The sequence below is a fragment of the Poecile atricapillus genome, chromosome Z (assembly GCF_030490865.1).
Source record: "Poecile atricapillus isolate bPoeAtr1 chromosome Z, bPoeAtr1.hap1, whole genome shotgun sequence".
Lineage (NCBI taxonomy): Eukaryota > Metazoa > Chordata > Aves > Passeriformes > Paridae > Poecile > Poecile atricapillus.
The window spans coordinates 71446200-71468042 of record NC_081289.1 but is presented as its reverse complement, the minus strand read 5'-3'; the positions used below and the strand labels follow the sequence as shown (position 1 = coordinate 71468042).

The following is a 21843-nucleotide window of genomic DNA, read 5'->3' as shown; positions in this document are numbered from 1 at the left end:
TTCTCTGCCTGGTTTTCCTGTGATGTTGCATCCAAGGCAGCAGTAGAGCTCTGCATCCCAAAGCCACCTTCTGGAGCCTGACCACAAGGTGTTTGGATTCTTGCAGCCACTCCGGGCACGTCAGCCTCCAGTGCTCCACCTGACAGTGCTGCCTGTGCAACAGCATCAACGGCCTCAGCAGGGAGCGCACTTAAGGAAGAGGACTCTCCACCGCTGGATCTTGGCCTAGCTGTGGAGAAAATGATTCGGGAGATCAGGAGATCCCTGTCTGAGAAGTCTCCCTCTGCTCAGGTAACCCCACTGGATGGGAATAAAAGGGGCTGGACCGAGAGCTCCGTGGCTCAGAAGCACCACCTTGTGATGGATTGCCTGAGCGCTTGGGTGGGGTGGTGAGACTCCCATCCAGAAATGTGTGCTTTGTGTGTGGCTTTGCAGCACACAGCCCTGGGCAGTGCTGGGAACGAGCTCTGCCCTTACTGACAGCTGTGTTGGCAACAAGGAGAGCCCCTGGCTTTCTGCTGGCTGATTTCTTACAGCTCGTGGGGTAAGCCAGGGTCAGAGCATGAGGGCACATGCCCTCATTCGGTGTCTTCTGGTTTTCTGCGTTCACGTTTTGCCTCAGAGGTCATTTTGTAAAAGCTTCCACTTAGCCTTGGCCATGGAATCCTGATTTGAAAAGGTTGATCATGTGAACCGTGTGGGGAGTGTTCCGCCCCCCCGCCTATGCTCCATGTCCTTTGGGAGTGGAGAAGGGTTATTGTAGCCCCGATGTGATTCCAAGAAAATACTGAGTGATCTTTGGGTTTCTTTCTTTCTGCTTTTCATTCAAGGGGAATATTCATGTTGCCTCCGAGTCCTCAGGAGGGGAACCCGTGAACGAGGCTGCAGCAGAGGAAGCTTCATCTGGCACCGAGAACTGCGGTGACAGTTCCCCAGAGCCTGAGGAGCCTGGTAAGGAGAGAGCCCACATTGGTTTGAGCCCCATTGGCCCATGGCTGCTTTGAGCCTGTCCCTGGCAGGAAGGGAGATCAGGAGAGTTGAGTTCTTGTCGGCAGGCTTGGTGCTTCCTGCTGCCTTTAGTTCGAGTCCTGCACTGGCACAAGCTCCTCAAGCCCTGCCCTCCACACTTTTCCAGAGGCTCTGACACTGAGTCCTGTGCTGTGACAAGGGAGCTGGGAGTAAACCTGACCTTGTGGCAGCTGTGTCACCAAGCTGGGTGTCCCAGTTTTGTGCTGAAGTCCATGGATCAATTTTCTGCAGCGTGACAGGGGAAACCAGGCTGAGCACCTCTTGCAGTAACAGGGAGAAAAAAGAGTGAAAAATGAGGGCAGAAGTCCAAATCACTGACTGTAGTATCAGTTTGCTGGTATCTGCCCTGAGACACAAGGAAAACAAAGAGAGCAGAACATCAGAGGCCAATTAATGGAAAAATGACAACTCCGGTAACACAAGAAAAAGCCTGAGGTACCCCAGATCAGCGAGACTAAGAGGAGAGAGGAAGCCCTTTGGATCCAATCCTCGGCCAAGTCGGTGCAGCCTGCAGGCCTTCTAGGGAGCTCTTTCCCTACCAGCTTGTCCTGTCAGAGCTGATGGTCAAGCTGGAGCATCTACTGCTTACTGTAGAGAGCAGTTTGTAGATCTGACATCATGGAGCTGCTTCATGATTCAGCTCACAGCACCCTTCAGCCTCAGCCACTGCAGCGAGGCCTGAGGTCTTTCTGTCAGCACAGAGAAAAAAACAAGTCCGGGCTTCTTTGTGGCAGCTGGGACCGCTTTTGTTTCAAGCTCTCGTGCGTGCCATTTGCACTGTGGGAACCGAGACTTTATTGAGATACTTGAATGCTTCACACAGTTTTGGAAACTTGGAAGGATCCCTGTTCTTGAAAGAGCAGGCTTCAAATTCCCAAGGGAGAGTCTGCCTTTCAGACCATCTTCTCCAGTCCCTGATAGGACAATGGCTGCCCAAGGGAAACAGGGCCCCACCCACAGGGGCCAATATTGACTCCGTGTTCCCTTTGCTTCCCAGATGCCTGAGAGACGTCTCCTGGAGGGCTGCCCTGCACGGCAGGAAGAGACAGAGGGAGGGCCTGTGACCATCAGGCAGGCACAATCCCTCTGTTTTACATCTATAGCTTTCTGTAGTTCTGTAGTTCTACTTAGTAATGCTTATAGTTACGTTTACAGATTCTAATGGTCTGTTTCTATAGATTGAATTATTTAATATATTTATATATAATATAGATTCTATAGAAGATCTCTGTTTAGAGATCTGTCTAGTTAAGTGTAGATAGATATAGTTAAAGATGTGATATATTTTTTATATGGAATTGCATTTATAGATTTTCTGATTGAAATTTATATATGTCAAGAGTAAAATTAATATACATATATACATATATAGACAGTTCTATTTATAAATGCATATAGGTATATTTGAAGAGAAATATAGATGTTCAGAGGGATAGGTTTCTGTTTGTGTAGCCTTAGGCTGCATTTTAACCTCTTTCCCCCCTCGGCTGCCTTTTTCATCTCTTGTTTTTCCCCCTGTGCCCCCTCTGTCCCCTCTTCCTGTGCTGGGTCTGAGCTAGGGCCGGGCCCGGTGGAGCAGCAGTTCCAGCGCCAGCTGTCCCTGGAGCGGTGGGAGCTGCCGGTGGCCCCAGGCACTGTCCCCTGAGGAGCTGCTGAAGGACGGTGAGACTGAGGGGGCCGAGGAGGCGGTGACGCTGAAGGGACAGTGACCTTGAGCTGCTGGGGGCACTGAGGGCTGTGGGGGAGCAGAGTGCGATGGTGGCACTGAGGTGACAGGGAGGTGGCACAGGCAGAGGGGGGTGCCGGCTCTGAAGGGACAGAACGGGTCAGAAGGGACTGAGAGGGGTGAGAGGACTGTGAGGGGCTGAAGAAACTGAAGGGGGGGCTGGGGTTTTGCCGAGAGGACGGCGGGGCTGAGGGGATGGAGGGGCCAGCAGGGAGCACAGAGGGGTCAGGGACTGCAGCTCTGCCAGGCCTTGGAACCAATTCCAAAGCCTCCACTTTTGCCACAGCTGCCCTGAAGACCTTGAGGCCAGCCAGACACTGCCAGGAGCCAGCAGGGAGAAGCTGAAGGCCACGAGCAAGAGCAGCGAACAGGGAGCTGCTGCTGCTGCCACCCCGAGAGCCTGGGTGAGGCCACAGGGCCGGTGAGGCCGCGCGGTGCTGAGGGTGGCGTGGGCTTTAGCCGTGGGCGCTGCCCGGCTGGGCATGAGCAGCCTCTGCCCATGCTGGTGCTGCTCAGTGCTGCTGCCCCGGCCGGCACAGGGGCTGTCCTTGGGCAAGGCAGCTGTGCCGGCAGGGCCCGGGAGCTGTGCCGGGCTGCCGGGGGCTGCGGGACAGTCCCGCCGCGCCTGCGCTCGCCACACACTGGCCCGCTCGGCCTGCTTGTTCTTTCAGCCCTCCTGGGGAGGCTCTGAGGTTTTCCCTTCCCTGCTGGAAGGGCAGGTGCTGCCAAGGGAAAGGTCCCAATAATGACTCGGTGTTCCCTTTGCCTCCCAGATGTCCCATCTGCTGTCCTTGTCCAGGAGAGCTGCTCTGCACGGTTGGAAGAGACTGAGGGAGAGGCTTTGAAGATGGGGGAGCTGAGTTCCCTCTGTTTAAAGAAGAACGGACTCATGCATAAAGAGGGATAATTATGTGGCTATTTATATATGTATATATGTATATTCCTATTTGTATAGAAATATTTCTATATATATGTTTTTCTATTTATGGATGTATTCTTTGTACATATGTATGGATATATACACATACATGTTTGTAATTTTGTACGTGTATATAAGTATACATATATGTGGTTACAGTTGTGTTAAATTCTATCTCCTTATACCTAGGAGATACAGTTGTGTATATTTTGATTGATACAATTATAGTTATTTTGCTCTTTAAATAGGTATATTGGTATTTGAATAGGTAGATATGTGTATTTTTATATTTTTATCTGTATGTTAACATTGGATATGGATTGATATGATATGGAGTAGTAGAATTGTAGAATTCTGTCAGTTGTGATGATCACTATTTGTATACTGTTATTTAGAGAGGGAAAGTATATTTTTGTATTTCTATATGGGCCATATGTTTTTAGTAATATGTAATAAATTGTTAAACATCTAATTGATTCTTATGTATAGTGAGTTTTGTTGTAGAGGCTGGAAATAAATTATCTTTTCTTAACATAATTTAAGTTGGTACTTGTATATTTGTATATTTGTATATCCTTACATAACAGTATTTGTATATTTTTACATAGCATTGTTCTAATAATCTAATAAATGCCTTTTTTGACCCTTAAATGAGATTTCCATGGTGTAATGTATTGTTTGCGCAGGTGTAGCCATTTGTAATTGTAAGATGGATGTCTGTGAGGGAGGGCAGGAGCCTCCCCTGGAATGAAAAATGTAGACCCCCCTCCCTCCAAATTATTATAATTCTGAATTTTGAAATGAAGGGGCTCTCAGGTAAAGATCTGGCGATAGGAAGAACAGCTTTTGACTGGTATGTACAACAAGGCAAACAAACAACTCGAACTACAGCGTTACCAACCAAACAGAACCAGGGAGCTCGTGACAGCCCTCTCAGCTGAGACGGGAAAGGATAGAAGAGAGGCTTTGCTTCACAAAGCCCCTGCAGGCAGTTGATCCCGGTAGCCCAGCAGGGCTCTGAGGAACACCCACCCAGCTGCAAGAGCAGGAATGAGCAGAGATGCCGGGCCGGTGGCTGAGGTGTAGCAGCAGCTCCGCGGCGGTGGCTGGCACTGCCGTGTGTCCCGGCAGGACAGGGGCTGCGAGGCCCACAGGAAAAGGAGCAGCAGCAGCAGCAGCATCTCCATCTGGGTTATGGCAAATTCCTTTCCCCAAGCAACAACAGCCCCTCAAGTGTGTCCTGCTCTGCAGCTGAAGAAACCAGCCAGCCCCCACCTGCCCCCGCCCTCCCTTTTTCCCTGGGCCACCTCCCCCCTGGGCCCAGCCAAACTCTTTGTCTTCTCCAACACCCAGTAAGTATGAGCAGTCAGGTTTCCCTACAGCTAGTTAATGGGGAAAACACAATAGGTGAGAAGGAACAAAAGGAAGGACACCTAACCAGACACCTAACCCCCAGGACAGTCACATAGCTGGGTGCAAATCAGCGAAAATTGTGTCTTCCTACACTGCAAGGAGATCTTGCTGGCACTAGAGCGCACAGGAGAGTTGCAGCTGAAACACACACTAATTTATTGCAGATATACTGAAAATATTAATAATTTCTAATAGCTCCTCAAAAATAAGTCAGTATAGACTGCTTTAATGTTGCCCCTGCTGCATGTAATACCAGAAGAGCAGTGAAAAAAGATACATTTACGTAAAGCATATTTCACTTCCTGAACTGTCTGTTCTTTAACATGGAACAGGTAAGTATCCACTAGTAGGAAAAACACTGAAGTTGCATTTTCAAAGTGGTAAAAATTATTGTGATTCAAAAGTTACAGTGCCTTATAGGAAAAAGGAAAGATATGGTGCCTAAAGTGATCAGAACTGTACACTGACACACGTTCTTTGCCGCAGCGGCGGAAAGCCCGGAGCACCGCGACTTCTCCAGAAGCAGCCTTGAAAAAGGCTGGCCCGAAGCGCATGCGAGCAGCTTCGAGCAGTCGAGTGATTCCAGCTCAGCTCAGTAATAGTATAGTGATTTCAGCTCAGCTCAGCTCAGCAGCAGCGGCGGCAGGCAACACAGGAAGCAGGGACGAGATAGCTGGTCCAGCGTTCCACCGAGGCACAAGCCTTTATTCAGGCAAAGCTTCGGCAAAGGGTGCCAGTAACAGCGAATCTCCCGAACAGAGGAAAACCCGGGATATTTATGGGGAAGGAGAGGGGCGGGGGGAAGCCCGAGATACCTGTATCGGGGTGGGACAGCAGGGGGGAACACCAATGAAACACAACAGTTTAACATAACTAACTCAAAGACCCCTGGGAGCAACATTGTGTCGCTCTTACAGAGAAGTATCTCCTCTCCAGGGGAGGGCCAGTATCTCGGGCCCAGTGGGCTCCTCCGTACCCACAACTCCCACTTCTTTATTTATTAAAAAGGCATCCCCTAGAGAGTTAGCTGATAGCTTCTTAAAACATGAAAACATACTTAGGAAGATAATAACAACTAGGAAAACCCAAGAAAAAAAAATATTTTTGAGGAGGGAGGCAACCCATCCTTTGAGCCCTTAGTTCCCAAAAAGGTCCTCAAGCCACTGGGGCTCCTTTTCAGTTTGGAGTTCCTGGACCGTGTGTTGGAGTCTCTGGATGCGGGCGTGGATGCCTTCACTGGGGCTGGAGAGGTCAAAGCAGCACAGTCCGTTAAATTCCTCGCAGCCATGTCCATGGGCCAGGAGCAAAAGGTCTAGAGGGTTGGTGGCACTGCCCGTGGACAAGCACACGTGTTCTTGTTGGAGTGTCTTTGCGAGGGTGATCCACACATTCTCCTGGGGCTGTGCTACTAGCCAGGCATCCACAGCTGATGTTTTCAGGAGCATCCAGATAATCAGGGACATCAGGAACTCAAGGATGGTTTTGCTCTCCATTTTCTACAACAGGACATAGAAGATTAGCTCTAATTTTTGGAGGGGGGGAGCTATTTTCTTTCTCCCTTTCCTCTCCCATCTCCCCCCTCTTTAAAAAAAAAACAAAAAAAAACCAAACAAAAACAAAACCACCAATTATAAGCAAGGTTATTCTGTGTATTTGGAACACAAGACCCAACACCAGCAGCAGCACAGAGGTGCACTTGGGTGTAATCTGGCAATTTGGGCTAGGCAACGAGGGCAAGAAGGGGAAGGGGGAGGGAGTTAAGGAGACTTGTGTACTGTCACGGTGTCAGGCGTGACGTTGGCAGTCGTCTCGTTGCAGCTCTGGTAGCAGGACGGTTTGGCCTCTGTCTGGTTGTTGGTCTGGTGGCAGGTCGGTTCTGTGGACTCTGACGACGTCTCCGCTTCCAGGCTGCAGTGGGCTGCTGTTTTTCTGGACCTGTGTGGGTCTCAGGAGACTCTGAAAGTTCTGAATCTGGTGCAGGGTTTGTAGGGCTTAAGTAAGGTTTTACATTTTTCCCTGGGAGCCACTTAGGTCCTGATGGTGTGGACACACACGCATACCCTCTCCCCCAGGTAATCAACGGGAAAGGTCCTGATACCAGTTGTGATTCAGGATCTTTGATCAGCACTGGTGGCTTCTCTGTGAGTTTGGCATGAGTTGAGTTAGAGAAGTGCCGTATTACAGGGGGGTCAGGCTCTGTAGGCGAGCAATTTAGAAAGTTCATGACATATAGAGCTTTACAGAGCCTCTCAATGGGAGGAATGATCTCTGTTCCTCCCCGCTGGTGATCAAGGACTCTTTTTAGGTTTTGGTGGGTTCTCTCTACTATTGATTGCCCTGTAGGGGAATGAGGAATGCCCGTGGTGTGTTTCACCCCCCACTCATTGAAAAAGTCTCTTAATTTGTGAGAGGTGTAAGCAGGTCCATTGTCTGTTTTAATTTGTTCTGGGACTCCCAGGGTAGCAAAAGCAAGGAGAAAATGTCGGATGGTGTGCTTGGCATTTTCTCCTGCATGGGCTGAGGCAAACACTGCACCAGAGAAGGTGTCTACAGAGACATGTACGTATTTGACTCTCCCGAAGGATGGGACATGAGTGACATCAGTTTGCCATATCTGGCAGCTGTTAAGTCCTCGGGGGTAAACCCCGGAGTTAACGACAGGTATTTGGAACGATTGGCAATTAGGACAGGTGGCAACTATTGCCCTAGCCTGGTCTCTGGGTAGTCTGAACATTCTCATCAGTGCAGGCACATTTTGGTGGAAGAACTGGTGGGACAATTTCGCTTGTGCGAAAATGTCAGGGATATTGGCTGCCCCAGCAGGCATGGCTAAGGCATCTGCCCTCCTGTTTCCTTCGGCAATGGCACCTGGGAGGTCGGTGTGCGCCCTCACATGCATGACATAGTAAGGTTGCTTTCTGTGAGAGATAAGATACACTAATTCAGAAAGCAATTTGTATAAATTTGGGTTAGAGACTTCTTTCAGAAATGCATGTTCTGCTCTCATAGCTATTCCAGCCACATAAGCCGAATCAGTCACCAGGTTGAAAGGTTCTTGGAATTTCTCCAAAGCTCTGACAACGGCTGCTAATTCAGCAATTTGTGGTGATCCCTCGACCACTTGGACATCAGACTCCCATTTCTGTGTTCTGGGGTCCTTCCAAGTCATGACTGACTTGTGGGATTTCCCTGAGCCATCTGTGAAAACCGTCAGGGCCTGGAGCGGTGTTTTGCTCTGTAATGATTTGGGGACCAAATTAAATGTGGTTTTGAAAAGTCTGTGGCCAGGTGGGTGTATAGAAATTTGGCCTGAATAGCTATCGAGAGCGAACTGAAGGCTCTCATTGGTTTGGAGCAAAGGCTCCAAACTTCCAGTTGCCAATGGGAGGAAGATGCAGGTGAACTCACAGGCTGCAAGAGTGCGGAGACGGACTCTAGCTCTTTTAATGAGTTCAGCCATGATTTCTTGTGGAGTGGTGATAGTCTTAGTGGGCTGGTTATGTGTAAAGATCCACTCGATGATAAGGAGAGGATCCTTCAATGCAGTGTCCCATTGAAAGATGAGTGCGTGTAAGCGCGGGGCCTTACCCAGGACAACCAGCTGGAAGGGCAGGCTGGGCTCATACCGGTGGGCTTGCCGTGAAGACAGGGCCTCCTGGACCTTGGTGATGGATTCTCAAGCCTCTGGTGTGAGGGAGCACGGTGAGTTGAGGGCTTCACTGCCACGGAGCAGGTTGAAGAGGGGTGCAAGGACTTCTGTTGTTACTCCAAGCAGAGGGCGTATCCAGTTGATGGACCCACAGAGCTGATGCAAGTCCCGCAGGGTCTTGGGGTCGTCTTTGATGCTCAGCTGCTGGGGCACGATGGTCCGCTCACGGATCTGGAGTCCCAGGTAGGTCCACGGGCAGGTGTGCTGGATCTTGTCCTCACGGATCTCAAATGCAGCGTCCTCGATCGTCTGGATAGTTTTTTTGTAAAGTCCGGTGCAGATAGTCATCGTCAGCAGCACAAACCAGGATGTCATCCATGTAGTGGAGGATGATGGCATCTGGGAACAGGGTCCTCACAGGTGACAGGATGCGGGCCACGTACCATTGGCAGATGGTAGGAGAATTTTTCATCCCTTGAGGAAGGACTAGCCAATGGTATCTTTTTAAAGGTGCTTGTCTGTTTGGAGAGGGAACCGAGAATGCAAATCTGGGGGCGTCCCGGGGATGGAGGGGTATGTTGAAAAAACAGTCCTTGATGTCAATGACAGCCAGCTTCCAATCCCGGGGGAGCATTGAAGGGGAGGGCATGCCAGGCTGGAGGGGGCCCATGTCTCAATAACATCATTGATTTTCCTGAGGTCCTGAAGGAGTCTCCACCTGTCTTTGCCTGGTTTACGCAGAACAAAGACAGGGGAGTTCCAAGGGCTATTGGTTTCTGTAATGTGGCCCTTGGCAAGCTGCTCTTCTACGAGAGCTTCCAGTGCGCGCAGTTTGGTCTCAGATAGGGGCCACTGATCAACCCACACTGGATGGTGCTGTTTCCAGGTGAGTTGGGGGATGGTAGGCGTGGCGCGCTTCTCAGTGACCCCCACTAAAAATCCCTGCTGGGAATCCTCAGAGAAGCTCCCCATTGGGACAGGAGATCCCGTCCCCAGAGGGTGATTGGTGCTCTCACCACAAATGGCCTGATGGTTGCCATTTGTCCTTCAGGTCCTTTGATGACAATATTCCGTTTGCTCCTCATGGAGGCTGTCATCCCTCCAATTCCTGAAATCATGCCTGCTACAGGCTGTAATTCCCAATTGTCTGGCCACTCGGAGGGGGCGATGATGGTAACATCTGCTCCAGTGTCTAGCATTCCTGGGCGCTGAATCCTTTCCCCATAACAAAACAGGCTACAGTCCACAATGGGTTTGCAGGAGCCCACAGCCTGTGTCCACATAGCACTGGGGTTGAGGGGAACATGATCTGGGCAGTCACTAGGAAGTAAAAAGGCCTGTGCCACAGGAGTCTGTTCCTTTAAATAATAAGGAGGGTCTATGCAGGCCAAAGAGATGGAAATTTCATCTCCAGGGTATATAGTCTGGACTTCAGGAACAGTCTGAATTTGTCCTGGACAGTTAGTTGGATCCCCAAGTATTAAGATGTTAGAGGGACCGCCTGGTGGTCCACGTTTCCCTGTGGGGACTTTGTAAACACAGTCACCTTTCATATGTAAAGAGAGTCTAGTTACCAGTTGACGCCAGGTTCCCATCTGAAGCGCTCCACCTGCTGGGTTTAATATCGGGGCCCCCGTGGAGGCAGGATGGTGGGTTTGGCAGGAGGGGTGGAGCGGTGCGGCATTTGATTTGATGTCGAAGCGCGGGGCCGTCCCGCGCTCTGCTTGAAGTTTCCCGAATGCCAGTTCTGTCTGGGGAACTGTTGGTGGGCTGGCGGTTGTATAGAATGTCTCTCCGGGCAGTCTTTGAAAAAATGTCTAGGCTCACCACAATTAAAACAACAATTTCTATTGGGGTCTGCAGCATAAGCTCCAGATATCGCCTCTGCCACTCCTTTAGCCACTGCAAGTGCCACTGTATTCTCACTTGAGGCAGAGGAGTGTTTGGTGCAGGCTTCAACCATCTGATCTATGGTTGGTTCGGGGTCCAGAGGGAGGGCTCGCAAAACTGCTTTGCACTCCTGATTAGCATTGGCCATTGCTATTTTTACTAATAATTCCTTTTGTGCCTGAGGGCTCTCTATCTGTTTTTCAATGGCTATTTTTAACTTATCAATATACTTAATAAAAGACTCAGTTGCCCCCTGCTTAATATTGGTGAAGCACTGCGTTGGCACTTTATCATCAGGGGTGGTAAAAAGAGATATCTTGGCAGCATTAGCTATATCCTGTAAAGCTGCTTCAGGCAGATCCCGGGCCTGATCTCGGGGCTTTTGGAAATCTCCTTCTCCTGCTAATTGCTCTAAAGTAAAATTGGGTCTGTTAGCATCTCTTGCATAAACATCTGCCAATTGCTTTAAATGTTTTTTCCACTGCCTCTCCCACAACATGTATTCTGCTGGAGAGAGGAGGCAGTTCATAATATTTTTGATGTCATGAGGGACCATGATGTGGGCAGAGAAGGAGGCTTCCAACAAGTGTTTAAAAAAATGTGAACTCCTGCCATGTTCCTCGGCAGCTTTGCAAATTCCTGCAGTTCCCTATAGTGAAAGGATTCCCATGCAGCAACCTGTGCCCCTGTCCTGTCTCTCCTCATTATTACAGGAAAGGCAAGTATTTTCTGGGACAGAGCTGAGTTCCCCGCCCGTGTGGCTTCCCTCTGCACCTCAGCCCAGTGATCTCCATATTCAGAATCTGAAGAAGAAGATTCACTGCTCTCATCTCCTAGTGGAGATGGGGGGCGCTTGCTGGCAGCGCGGGGCCGGCTCAGGTGTCTAGAGCTGGCCCTTTTGTGGCTGCGTGGGGAAGCGGGGACCGCCGGAGCCGTCCCGACCTCCGGGGCACAGGGACCCTGGAGCGGGAGCGCCGCTGGGGACGGGGCCCTGGCACAAAGGGACAGGAGCGGGGCCCGCGACGGGGAGGGGTTTCCCGATGGATGGGGGAGGGCCCGACGCGGTTACACCCAACGACGCAGTGGGGGGGGAGGAGGAGCAGGACGCGGCAGGAAGAGAAGGGGTGAAGGCGGGAAAGTGGCCATTTTGGGCATCGAGGGCGGGAAAACCGGGGTGGGAGTGGGACAAAATGGCGGGGCTGGGCACGCTGCCGGCGCCATCTGTGCTAACGCTAGGAACTGGGGGGGACACAACCGGGTGTGAGGGCATAGGAGAAAGGGTAGAGGAAAGACCCAGAGCGGCATGGCCACTGCCACCCTGGTGCGGGTAGAGAGACGGTAGGAGGGTGTCAGGGAGACGGCAGCAGCCCTGTGCCCGGGGGCAATGTCCACCCGCCGACTGGCTCTCAGATAGGGAAAGGGGTTCAGGGACACCTGGAGGGGCTGACGGGGTTGGGGGATTTAACTGGGGACCCAAAACTCCCTCTTTTTCCAATGAGAAAATAATATTTTGAAACACAGGAAAGAACTTTGCAACAGAAAAATCCCCTTTAGCTTGAACTGTATATAACTTTCTCCCCACATTATCCCAAAAAATTCTTGATTTAGCAGAGTCCGAATTAATCTTAAAATGCTTAAAAACCCAATGAATAAATCTTTTTAAATCCCCTTTAGAAAACTTAAAGTTTCCCGCTTTTAGGGTAGTTACAACTTGGATATAAAAGTCCCTCTCAGGTGGGGTCAGCCTCAATACAGAGGACTCATTCCCCATCCTTTTTCACTCCCCACCCAGCAGTAAAACAGCAAAAAAAAAAGAAAAAAAGCCCGAAGAAAAAAACCTTTCAAGGGATACACTTACAATTTCTCTTCGGCAGATGCCGGCGGGTGAAAACAAAGCTGCTGGGTGGGTGGTCACCTGACGACCGGTCCTCAGGGGCTTTCCCTTGCCCCAGATGGTCAGCGAGGGTCCCGGTCGCAGCCTCTTGGATCGCTTCTTGCTAGAACGCAAGCAAGCTTCCTCTAGGGGCGGCGGCTCCAACGGCGGCTCGCCTCACAGCTGAAGGTGCGGGCGGACGCTTCTTCAGGGCTTCTTGAAAGCCTCACGGTCGGGCGCCAGTTGCCGCGGCGGCGGAAAGCCCGGAGCACCGCGACTTCTCCAGAAGCAGCCTTGAAAAAGGCTGGCCCGAAGCGCATGCGAGCAGCTTCGAGCAGTCGAGTGATTCCAGCTCAGCTCAGTAATAGTATAGTGATTTCAGCTCAGCTCAGCTCAGCAGCAGCAGCGGCAGGCAACACAGGAAGCAGGGACGAGATAGCTGGTCCAGCGTTCCACCGAGGCACAAGCCTTTATTCAGGCAAAGCTTCAGCAAAGGGTGCCAGTAACAGCAAATCTCCCGAACAGAGGAAAACCCGGGATATTTATGGGGAAGGAGAGGGGCGGGGGGAAGCCCGAGATACCTGTATCGGGGTGGGACAGCAGGGGGGAACACCAATGAAACACAACAGTTTAACATAACTAACTCAAAGACCCCTGGGAGCAACATTGTGTCGCTCTTACAGAGAAGTATCTCCTCTCCAGGGGAGGGCCAGTATCTCGGGCACAGCGGGCTCCTCCGTACCCACAGTTCTTTACAAATTAGTTTTAAATGGGAAAGAAGTAATTTTTAGGAAAAAAAAAATCTTGATTGAAAACCATATACCACAGTTTGAAGAATTTTTCTTTCCTAAAAATTACAACCTTTTCTGTTGCTAATTTTTAAACCAATTTTTGGCCCAAACACTGAAATGCAATATCTATCATTTACCTTGAGGTGCTTGTGTCATTAAATTCTACCAGTACTGTAGAAAACTGGGGAAGGCTCATGCTGCCACACACAAGAGAAGCACGTTTCTTTTGAAGTGTCAGTATCCTTCAAACACAGCCAAGGGCAGCTCCTCATTCTTAGCCACGGAGTACTGTGGAAAAGTCAATGTAACCATAACTCTACTACGGGGGCAACTAAACATTGTCCATTGGACCATCCACTTTTCAACCACCTGCCTCCTTCTCTCTAGTAGGGCACAAGGCCAGTATTCGTGTGTTTCTCGTGCCTCACCCAGATGACAAAGGAGGTCCTCAAAAAGAGGCCTTTTCTGGATGGAGCAGCACAAAGACGGACATGTGGGAAATAAGGGCCATGAAACATGAAGAAAAATGTCCCTTCTTTTCTGAACTCCTATTTTCTCCTTTGTCCTGGGGTGACTTTATGATACTGGTATCCTCAATTGCCTGGTTTATGTTCTATATTAAGTTCTGCACCTTTAAGACTGGCTCTGAGGGTGAAGAGGGGGAAGAAGAAGCACACAGTTTGTGTTGAAAGAAAACATCACTCCCCCACATCCTGCTGCTGGACTGTGGTGTCTGCAGCACGGACAGACAGCGGCACAGAGCTTCTCTTTGGCTTTTAGTTAGTTTTAGCTAGCTGAGGCAGAGGAGTTCCCTGGACCTTTTTTAAACGGTTTTCCTGGATCTCTGCAAACCTGCTCTGGACTGAAAAACACCCAGACAAATCCCAGGAGCTCACGCCTGTGGCCCACCAGGGCCTGGGCCTCGGCATTTTCTGGCACCGGAGGCTCTGATCAGAACCTGAGCAAGCTGAGCCGCACCACATGAAAAGGACTTTTCTTCCTAGATTTGCCATCCCGTTGAACGGTGAGAGGTTTTATTGTTTATTATTATTCAATTTTCTGTTAAATAAACAGCTTTTTCCACTTCTCACCAAGGAAATTTCTTTTTTTTTCCCAGACCAGTTGCAGGGAGGGATCATTTGAATTTTGTTTTTCCCTGGGGAACCCCCATTTGGAGTTTTTCTCCCAAATTCACCCTAAACTAGAACATCCTTATAATAAATGGAATTGATTCATGCTAACTGAATGGTAACTGTTATTAAAGTGATTATTTGAAGCAATCAAAAGAATCAGTGTTCCAAGAGAGATGCACCTCTTTACAGATGGGACATGGTAAAACTGAGGTACAGGATGTAGTTTGGGTGATGCCCCAAGACGAAAATGACCTTGAGAGGGACCAAATTAGAACCACTTTAGGCATTGGGCCTAAAAATCAGTAAATATCAGACTAATGAGTAGACTCACGTAACACAACGCTTAGTATGCAGGCGCAAACCTGTAAGGTTATCCAAAGGACAACGAGGAAGAGGAGAAGCCTTCACCAAAAGACCACCAAAGGAAGGCTGAAGACCCCCTAACAACAAGTGAAGCGTGCGCCGTGAAGAATAGTGAGGTAAAGTCAGAAAAATTGGAACTGAGAGGAAACTTATGGGAAATATTCATTAATATGTCTAAGCATACAGCATATAAGGTTAGCTTGAAGTGCTTTGTTTTGTACGTGAGGCAGGGTGGGAAGCCTCCGCACCCTGATCGGTTTTGGACGTGAGGTGGGGTAACAAGCCCTCCCCATACCCCGGTTGGTTTTGCTCATGCTGTAATCGTACTGAATTCCTGGCAAATTCTATCTATCAATTGTCATGTTTTTACTAAATTGTATTATTTTCCTGAACTCTATTCTTTTATACCAAATTACTATTCAATTGACTGAATCATATTCATTTTTACTTAAACTGCCATTAACCCAAGAAACCTAGTTGTCAAAATTCTAATTTTATTTATAACACTTTGGTGCCAAAACCTGGGAACTCAAGTCCAAGGGAAGAGCATCTAACCATGGGAAGGAGCTCCTTACCAATCATTTCAGGTGGTCCCAAGGTTAGCTCGTGCTCCCTTGGAAATAGGAGTTACAATTAGGATCAAGCATAAGCAAAAGAAGCTAGATGTAGCAAGGGCTCAGAAGAGCTCCTGTAGGAGTGCCAGCCAGAGATGAAGGTGCCTGTAAAATGTCTTGTGCAGAAGAACTGCGTGGGAAAACGGACTGTGTGAGTACCACGGGCTTGGGCCGGGGGGGCAGCTGTGCGCCTGTGTGTATGTGTGGAGTGTCTGAGATGGGGGCTGGGCAGCCCAGAGCCCTGAAGTGAGAGTGGGCCTCCAACGTACCGAGTTTTCGGCTCTCCGTGAGGATACAAGCTGGGAAAGGAGGGAAGTGAAAGAGAAGAACGAGTAAAAATCCCTGGGAGGGACGGGAGGGAGAGTCCCAATTTTAAAACCCACGGAAAAATCCTCAGGGAGAAGTGAGCGATCTGATCGCTGAGTCAAGTGACTCAGGAGGAGAGTGACTGAGTCAGGTTCAATTTTCTTGAAAAAGAGAAATAGTTGGCAACTTAAGTATGTAGATAAGAGGGATTGCAAATAGAAGTAGCCAGAAAGAAGTAGTTGAGGGGAGGGGGAAACAAATTGAGAAAGAGAGAGAATTAGGCGGGAACCAAATAGTTGGCAAAAGACAGGATAGTGGAACAGAATAATATTTAGTGAGGCAGGAAGTTGAACCATAGACCGAATGAGTGGGATCAAGATTCTCCGGGTACCAGAGATTTCTTGATTAGTTGCTGCCACAGATGGGTTTAAAGGAGAAGAAGTCCTTAAACCCAGGGGCTGCAAATTATAAGGGGAATTTGCAAGAGCCCAGGATATCTGAGAAGCATGAGGGGGTTTCTCAGGGGGGGAGCATTCCTCAGGACAGCCCACTGGGGATGATGGTACGATTTGAAGATACATGGGAATCCCAGAGAGGAAAAAGTCAACAGAAAATGATTCATTATTGCATGTTTAAATAGACAAAAGAAACGATCCAAAAAGATAATTTAAATTGGCCAAAATTTGGATTGTTTAAAGATTGGATTTGTTAAGCTTTAAATCAGTATGTAAATTCAAAAGAAGCTTTAAATCAGGAAGAGAGTGACTATGCTACCCTGTGGCTTCCCTGGGGGGGAAGATAAATTTGTTACTAAAACACAAGAAACTGAGAGTTATCTGTTGTATCCTTTACAAACTAAAAAGCAACTGCACAAAAAAAAAAAAAAAAAAAAAAAAGGGGGCAGAAAACCAGTAAGCAGTAAGTCAAGTTTGGGGAAAAACAAAAGTAAAAAGAAATTGCTAGAAGAAATACCCCAAGATAGCCCTTTGGGAGTTATGTTAGCTAATTGGGATATTACCCCAAGTACAAGGAAGAAGGACAGAGGAAAGACGATTAATTTTTCCATGATCGAATGGGCAAACAAGGAAGTAAGATCTGACCACGTTTGTTGGCCTAGATATGGTTCTTTTGAAACTTGGATTTGTCAGGCTTTAAACGTCTTTGTAAATTCAAAAGAACCGTTTAATGCAGAGGAGAAAGAATATGCAGCATGCTGGATATTGGGGGACACAAACTCTGAGAGAGTAAAAATTCTAGAAATATCAGAATTCTCAAAGACAAAACAAGAAGAAAAAAGGAAAGAGAAAAGCTGGGACCCTTTAGAAGTGTTACCCCTTCCTCTCCTGCTTGGCCCCCCGCCTGCTGCAGATGTCCCGCTGGGGGTCCCGCCTGCCCCGGCTGCAGCCGCGTGGCTCGCACTGGGCACCCCGCCGGCCCTGCCGGGCGTTCCATCTGCCCCGGCCCCGGCTCCTTTGCCCGCACTGGGCACCCCCGCTGTCCCACCCCCGGCCACTTTTCCCGCAGCTGCCCCGGCCATCCCGGCCCCGGTGGCTGTGTCCGTGCCGGCTGCGCTGGGCACCGCTGCTCCTGCCTCAGGAGACACGTGCAGACTGTCCACGCCGCGCTTTGCTTCCCGCCGAGAGACTCTGCTCTCTCGGTGGTTCTGCTACCAGTTCCTGCCTACGGCTCCCCCTTGGAGGACTCAGCGGCGGGACGGATCCCTGCCTTCACCATCCCATCAACCTCTGCCATGGACGCAGCGGTCCTGAAGAATTTCTCCCTTAACGGAGAGGTACCATACCAGTGGCAATTAAAGTCTGCAAGTCTCATCTGTGTAGTGAAAGAGTTAAATATTGCCCAGGCCAGGGCTAGGTATTCATGGTGTCGGATTTCAGCTCGGCAGCAACTGGAAGGCAGTGGATGGTTTTCAGCCTGGAGCCGTCTGTGCGGGCCATGGGGACGAGATAGCAGCAGCTGCAGCCCGGCCCAGCCCAAAGCTGGAAGCCACTGCAGAGCCCGGCCCCACCTGCAGCTGGGGAACGCCCCTCAGTCTCCATCCTCTGTCCAGGAGCTACTGGAGTCTGAGTAAGCCTGGAGCCAGGGGAAGCTCCACAATCTCCATTCTCCACCCAGGAGCCGCTGGAGTCCAGGCCAGCCCCCTCCCACCAGGCTGGACAGGCCGCAGCGGAAGCAGAGGCCAGCCGGAATGCTGTTACCTTTCCAGGCCAGTAACAAAAAGAGAGCCAGAAGTTCCCAGGCTTAGGTTTAAAAAGTGGTATTCACAAAAGTGATCTTACTTTTTAGTGGTCAAAAATGGTGTCAGTTCAGAGAAATGGCCAGCTATTGGCTTGATCTCAAGCAGAGAAGAAACTCCCAGCAGCCTCTCTCAAAGCCTTCACTTCCATGTTTTCTACTTTTTTTTTTTTTTAAATGCCAAACCATCACAGTGGACCATGGTCTCTTGGTCCACTAACATTATTTGCTCCCCACATGAGGAAGTTATTGAACGCCAGTCAAAGTCATCATCAAAGATCACATCCATCCATTTGGAATTTTGATGAGATTTGTAATGCTAATGTGCATTTACCGTCATTGGCAACTCTCATAGCAACATCTTTCCTTTTACCAGAGGGAAATGGCTGCCACGAATGTGAAAAATAAAGCTCGTCTTGCCTGTTGGGGAGACAAACAGTTGCATTTGACTAAGAAAGTGTTGACTGAGTTGCTAACTGATGTTGATAGTATTAGGCATGCCACCACGCAGAATCGTGCAGCTATAGATTTTTTGTTATTAGCACATGGACACGGACAAGTGAAGATTTTGAAGGAATGTGTTGTTTTAATTTATCTGAGCACTCCCAAAATATTCATAAACAATTGGCAGGACGACATGAAAACATGAAGCCTATTAGAGAAAGACATGATCCTTTTTGAGACTGGCTTGCAAGCTTGGGTTTAAGGGGTTGGTGGCAGACCTTGGTCAAGAGGGCAATAATGTTACTGATTGTATTTCTAAATTTTCTGCAGATTCTTCCTTGCTTGTTACAATGCCTAAATGTTACATTATGTACCTTGTTAAATGTACATAATTATGTAACATTTATCATATATGTACATACATTATGTACATATTAAATGTACATTGTTATGATGCAACAAATGTTGCACAATTTAGTTACTCAATTCTTAAAGAAAAGAAGGGGAGATATAGTACCCTGAGCTGCATTAGAAGAAATTTGACCATAAAGAGAAAGTTAAGAAAAAGGTCAAGGTTATCAGACAGAGAAGGAACATTCGTGGTCAGCAAAAGAGCACAAAGTAAGAGCTAAACAGAATGAGAAATAGAGAAGTTGAGCAAGTTGTGGTCCCATCTACACAAATGTAATTATCCAATAAAAATGCTTATAAGGGCACGTAAACAATACATGCAGCCAATTGTAGAAGAGATACCCGTATGAACAGATTTGTATACAGTATATATGTAACCAAACTTAGAGAATAAACAAACAATCTGATAATCATATTGGTGCTGTGTCGTTTCTGTTCCTGCATGAAAAATGAAGACCCCATTTATGGTAAGCTAAGGTATAGTAGAAAGGACAAGGGACTTATTGGGAAAGAAAACTGAAGTTAAAATCAAAAGAGGTGGGCTATTACAGGTGAAAGGGAAAAAAGGCTTGTGATCCCCTCTTACGTGTTATGGCCATTAGTGAGAGAAGAACATGAGAAAACACATCGGGGTTTCCAGTTGGTCCTTGCAGTTATTTCAAAGAATCATAGCCAGAAACTTACAAAGTACAGTAATTCAGGTAACTCACCAATGCAGCCTTTGCCTCTAAACCAATCCCAAAAATACTCCTAAACCAAAGCTTGGGCAAACTGGGAAAAGATATGGAGCTGGGCAGCATTGGAAATTGATTTTTCAGTATTATCCAGGAAAGGAGAGTACCGATACTTCTTGGTGTTAACAGATACCTTTTCAAGGTGGCCAGAAGCTTTCCCTACCAAAACTGCCAAAGCACAAGAGGTAACCAAAGCATTGTTACAAGAAATAATACCATGCTTTGGAGTCCCAGCCAAAATGTCCTCAGATAGGGGGACGCATTTTATTTCAAAAATTGTGCAGCAAATTAGCTGCCATTTAGGCATAGACTGGGAACTTCATACTGCACATCATCCTCAGTCAAGCTGCCAAGAAGAGAAAATGAATCATTTGATTAAGCAGCAAATTATAAGATTCATACAAGACGCAAAGCTACATTGGCCTCAGGCTCTTCCATTAGCATTATTACAAATTCGGACTAAGCCAAGAGTAAAAGAAAAACTAAGCCCTTTTGAAATATTGTATGGAAGGCCATCTGGAATTCAAGAAGGGACAGCACCCACTCAAGTAGGGGAAGAAACCTTACACAGATATATGATAGCCCTAAACAAACAACTTAGCGAAATTGAGAAACGTGGCTGGGGCTTGAAGCAGAGAATTAGATGGACAAGTACATGATGTACAGCCTGGGGATTATGTATATGTTAAGTCTTTTGCAGAAAAAAATTTGGAACCACAGTGGGAGGGACCATTCCAAGTGTTCCTCACCACCTTTACTGCAATCAAGATCAAGAAACAAAGTGCCTGGATCCATCACTCCCGAGTGAAGAAAGCTCCTGAAGGACTCTGGAAAGTTATACTGGGTGATATTGAACTGAAACTAACTTTCTCGGGAAAATAAATAAGAGTGCGGGTGAGATGATAAGTATAGTATAGCAACTCTCTGAAAAATAGAAAATTTTATATAGTTGTAATAGATAATCAAGTAAGTATAGCCTGGAGAGTTGTGACATTTATGATCATCACTATAGCCACAGCTAATGCAGTACCACTTGTATATTATGTGACTGGTATAATACGAGTGCCAAGGAAAACTTATGATTTTGACACCCATGAGTCTCTGATTCAGATATTAAAAGTTACAAATGCAACTGTGTGGGAAAGAAGAAATGTTTGGGGATGTAAATATGCATTTGTCCAAGATGGATTCCATGAATCTCATCAGAAACCCATGAAACCTATTTGAAAGGGCTGTGAATGCTGTGACAAATGCGTAACTAACTGTTCTGAGATTAGTCTCAAAATAGAAAGATGTGCAATTAAGGACTTTAAGATTGATTTTAATATAACTCAAGTTTGTACTGCTCCCTGAAAAGATGAAATGATGATAACTCAACCACCTCAGCCAGTGCTAACCTTAAAAGAACCACAATGGATGACTCAAAACACTTTAGAACCCCTAACCCCCATAATTACCAAAACTGGGCAATATGCTGTTAAGAAGACAGGAATTCAAAAATTGTTAGTTAATCCAAAGTAGTGATTAAAATGAGTAGAGATGGCAATACAGATAAATGCCTCTGATAATTCAGCCTGAGTGTGCTCCATTTTTAAGGACCTCTTTTATGGATTAGCCCACTGCTTGCAGAGGCATCTACCTTCCATGTCCAAACAGAAGAGATATGTTACTGGATTATTGGAGATGGGACTAGGGGTTCCAAACACCATGGATTCAGAAATATTAATGAATAAATTGACAGTAATTAGTAGTGGTATAGTTAAACTGAAACAACCTTTACAATCTTCTGTATTGGCATTAGGTACCAACCAGTGGAAGTTGTCTAAAATATCACCAGAATGGGAAAATATAGAAGAGCAGGATCAGCAAGTCATAATTAATACCTTAGGTGCAGCTAGTGAAAATATTCCTTTGGCACTTGGGTGTGCACAGGCACAGTTATAGATGTAATCAGTAGCAGCCTCAGTCATCAGGGACAGAGGAGAAGGCATATTCCATGCTGAAATTCATAAAATTTGTTTGGGATATTGCCTCAGATCTAGAAAGAGAACTCCAATCTTAGTGAGTTTTAGTTAATTTTACTTACAGCCCGGTGACAAGGATGGTAACAGCTTTTGTTTTGACTATTTATGACGCATCAATGAGTTTGATACATCCAGTTTTTGCTTTGGGACTAAATCATGAAGAGACCATACTATATCCTTCTGAGCATGGAATGTGGGCATGGAAAGTTGAAGGAAAGTGGCAAACCATTAATTTAGAACCCTCTTCAACGAAAGAGAATTTTGGGTTTAT

The 21843-nt window shown here is 47.6% G+C and overlaps 2 long non-coding RNA genes across 2 annotated transcripts; both read left to right on the top strand.

Moving 5' to 3' along the window:
* The first annotated feature begins 205 nt into the window (after positions 1–205).
* Positions 206–2137, top strand: LOC131572934 (uncharacterized). Its single transcript, XR_009276091.1, has 3 exons — positions 206–291; positions 831–951; positions 2027–2137. It is a non-coding gene; the product is annotated as an uncharacterized LOC131572934 (long non-coding RNA).
* A 433-nt stretch (positions 2138–2570) lies between these two features.
* Positions 2571–3661, top strand: LOC131572928 (uncharacterized). The gene is made up of 3 exons (XR_009276085.1): positions 2571–2691; positions 3042–3159; positions 3529–3661. It is a non-coding gene; the product is annotated as an uncharacterized LOC131572928 (long non-coding RNA).
* Positions 3662–21843: the final 18182 nt, after the last annotated feature.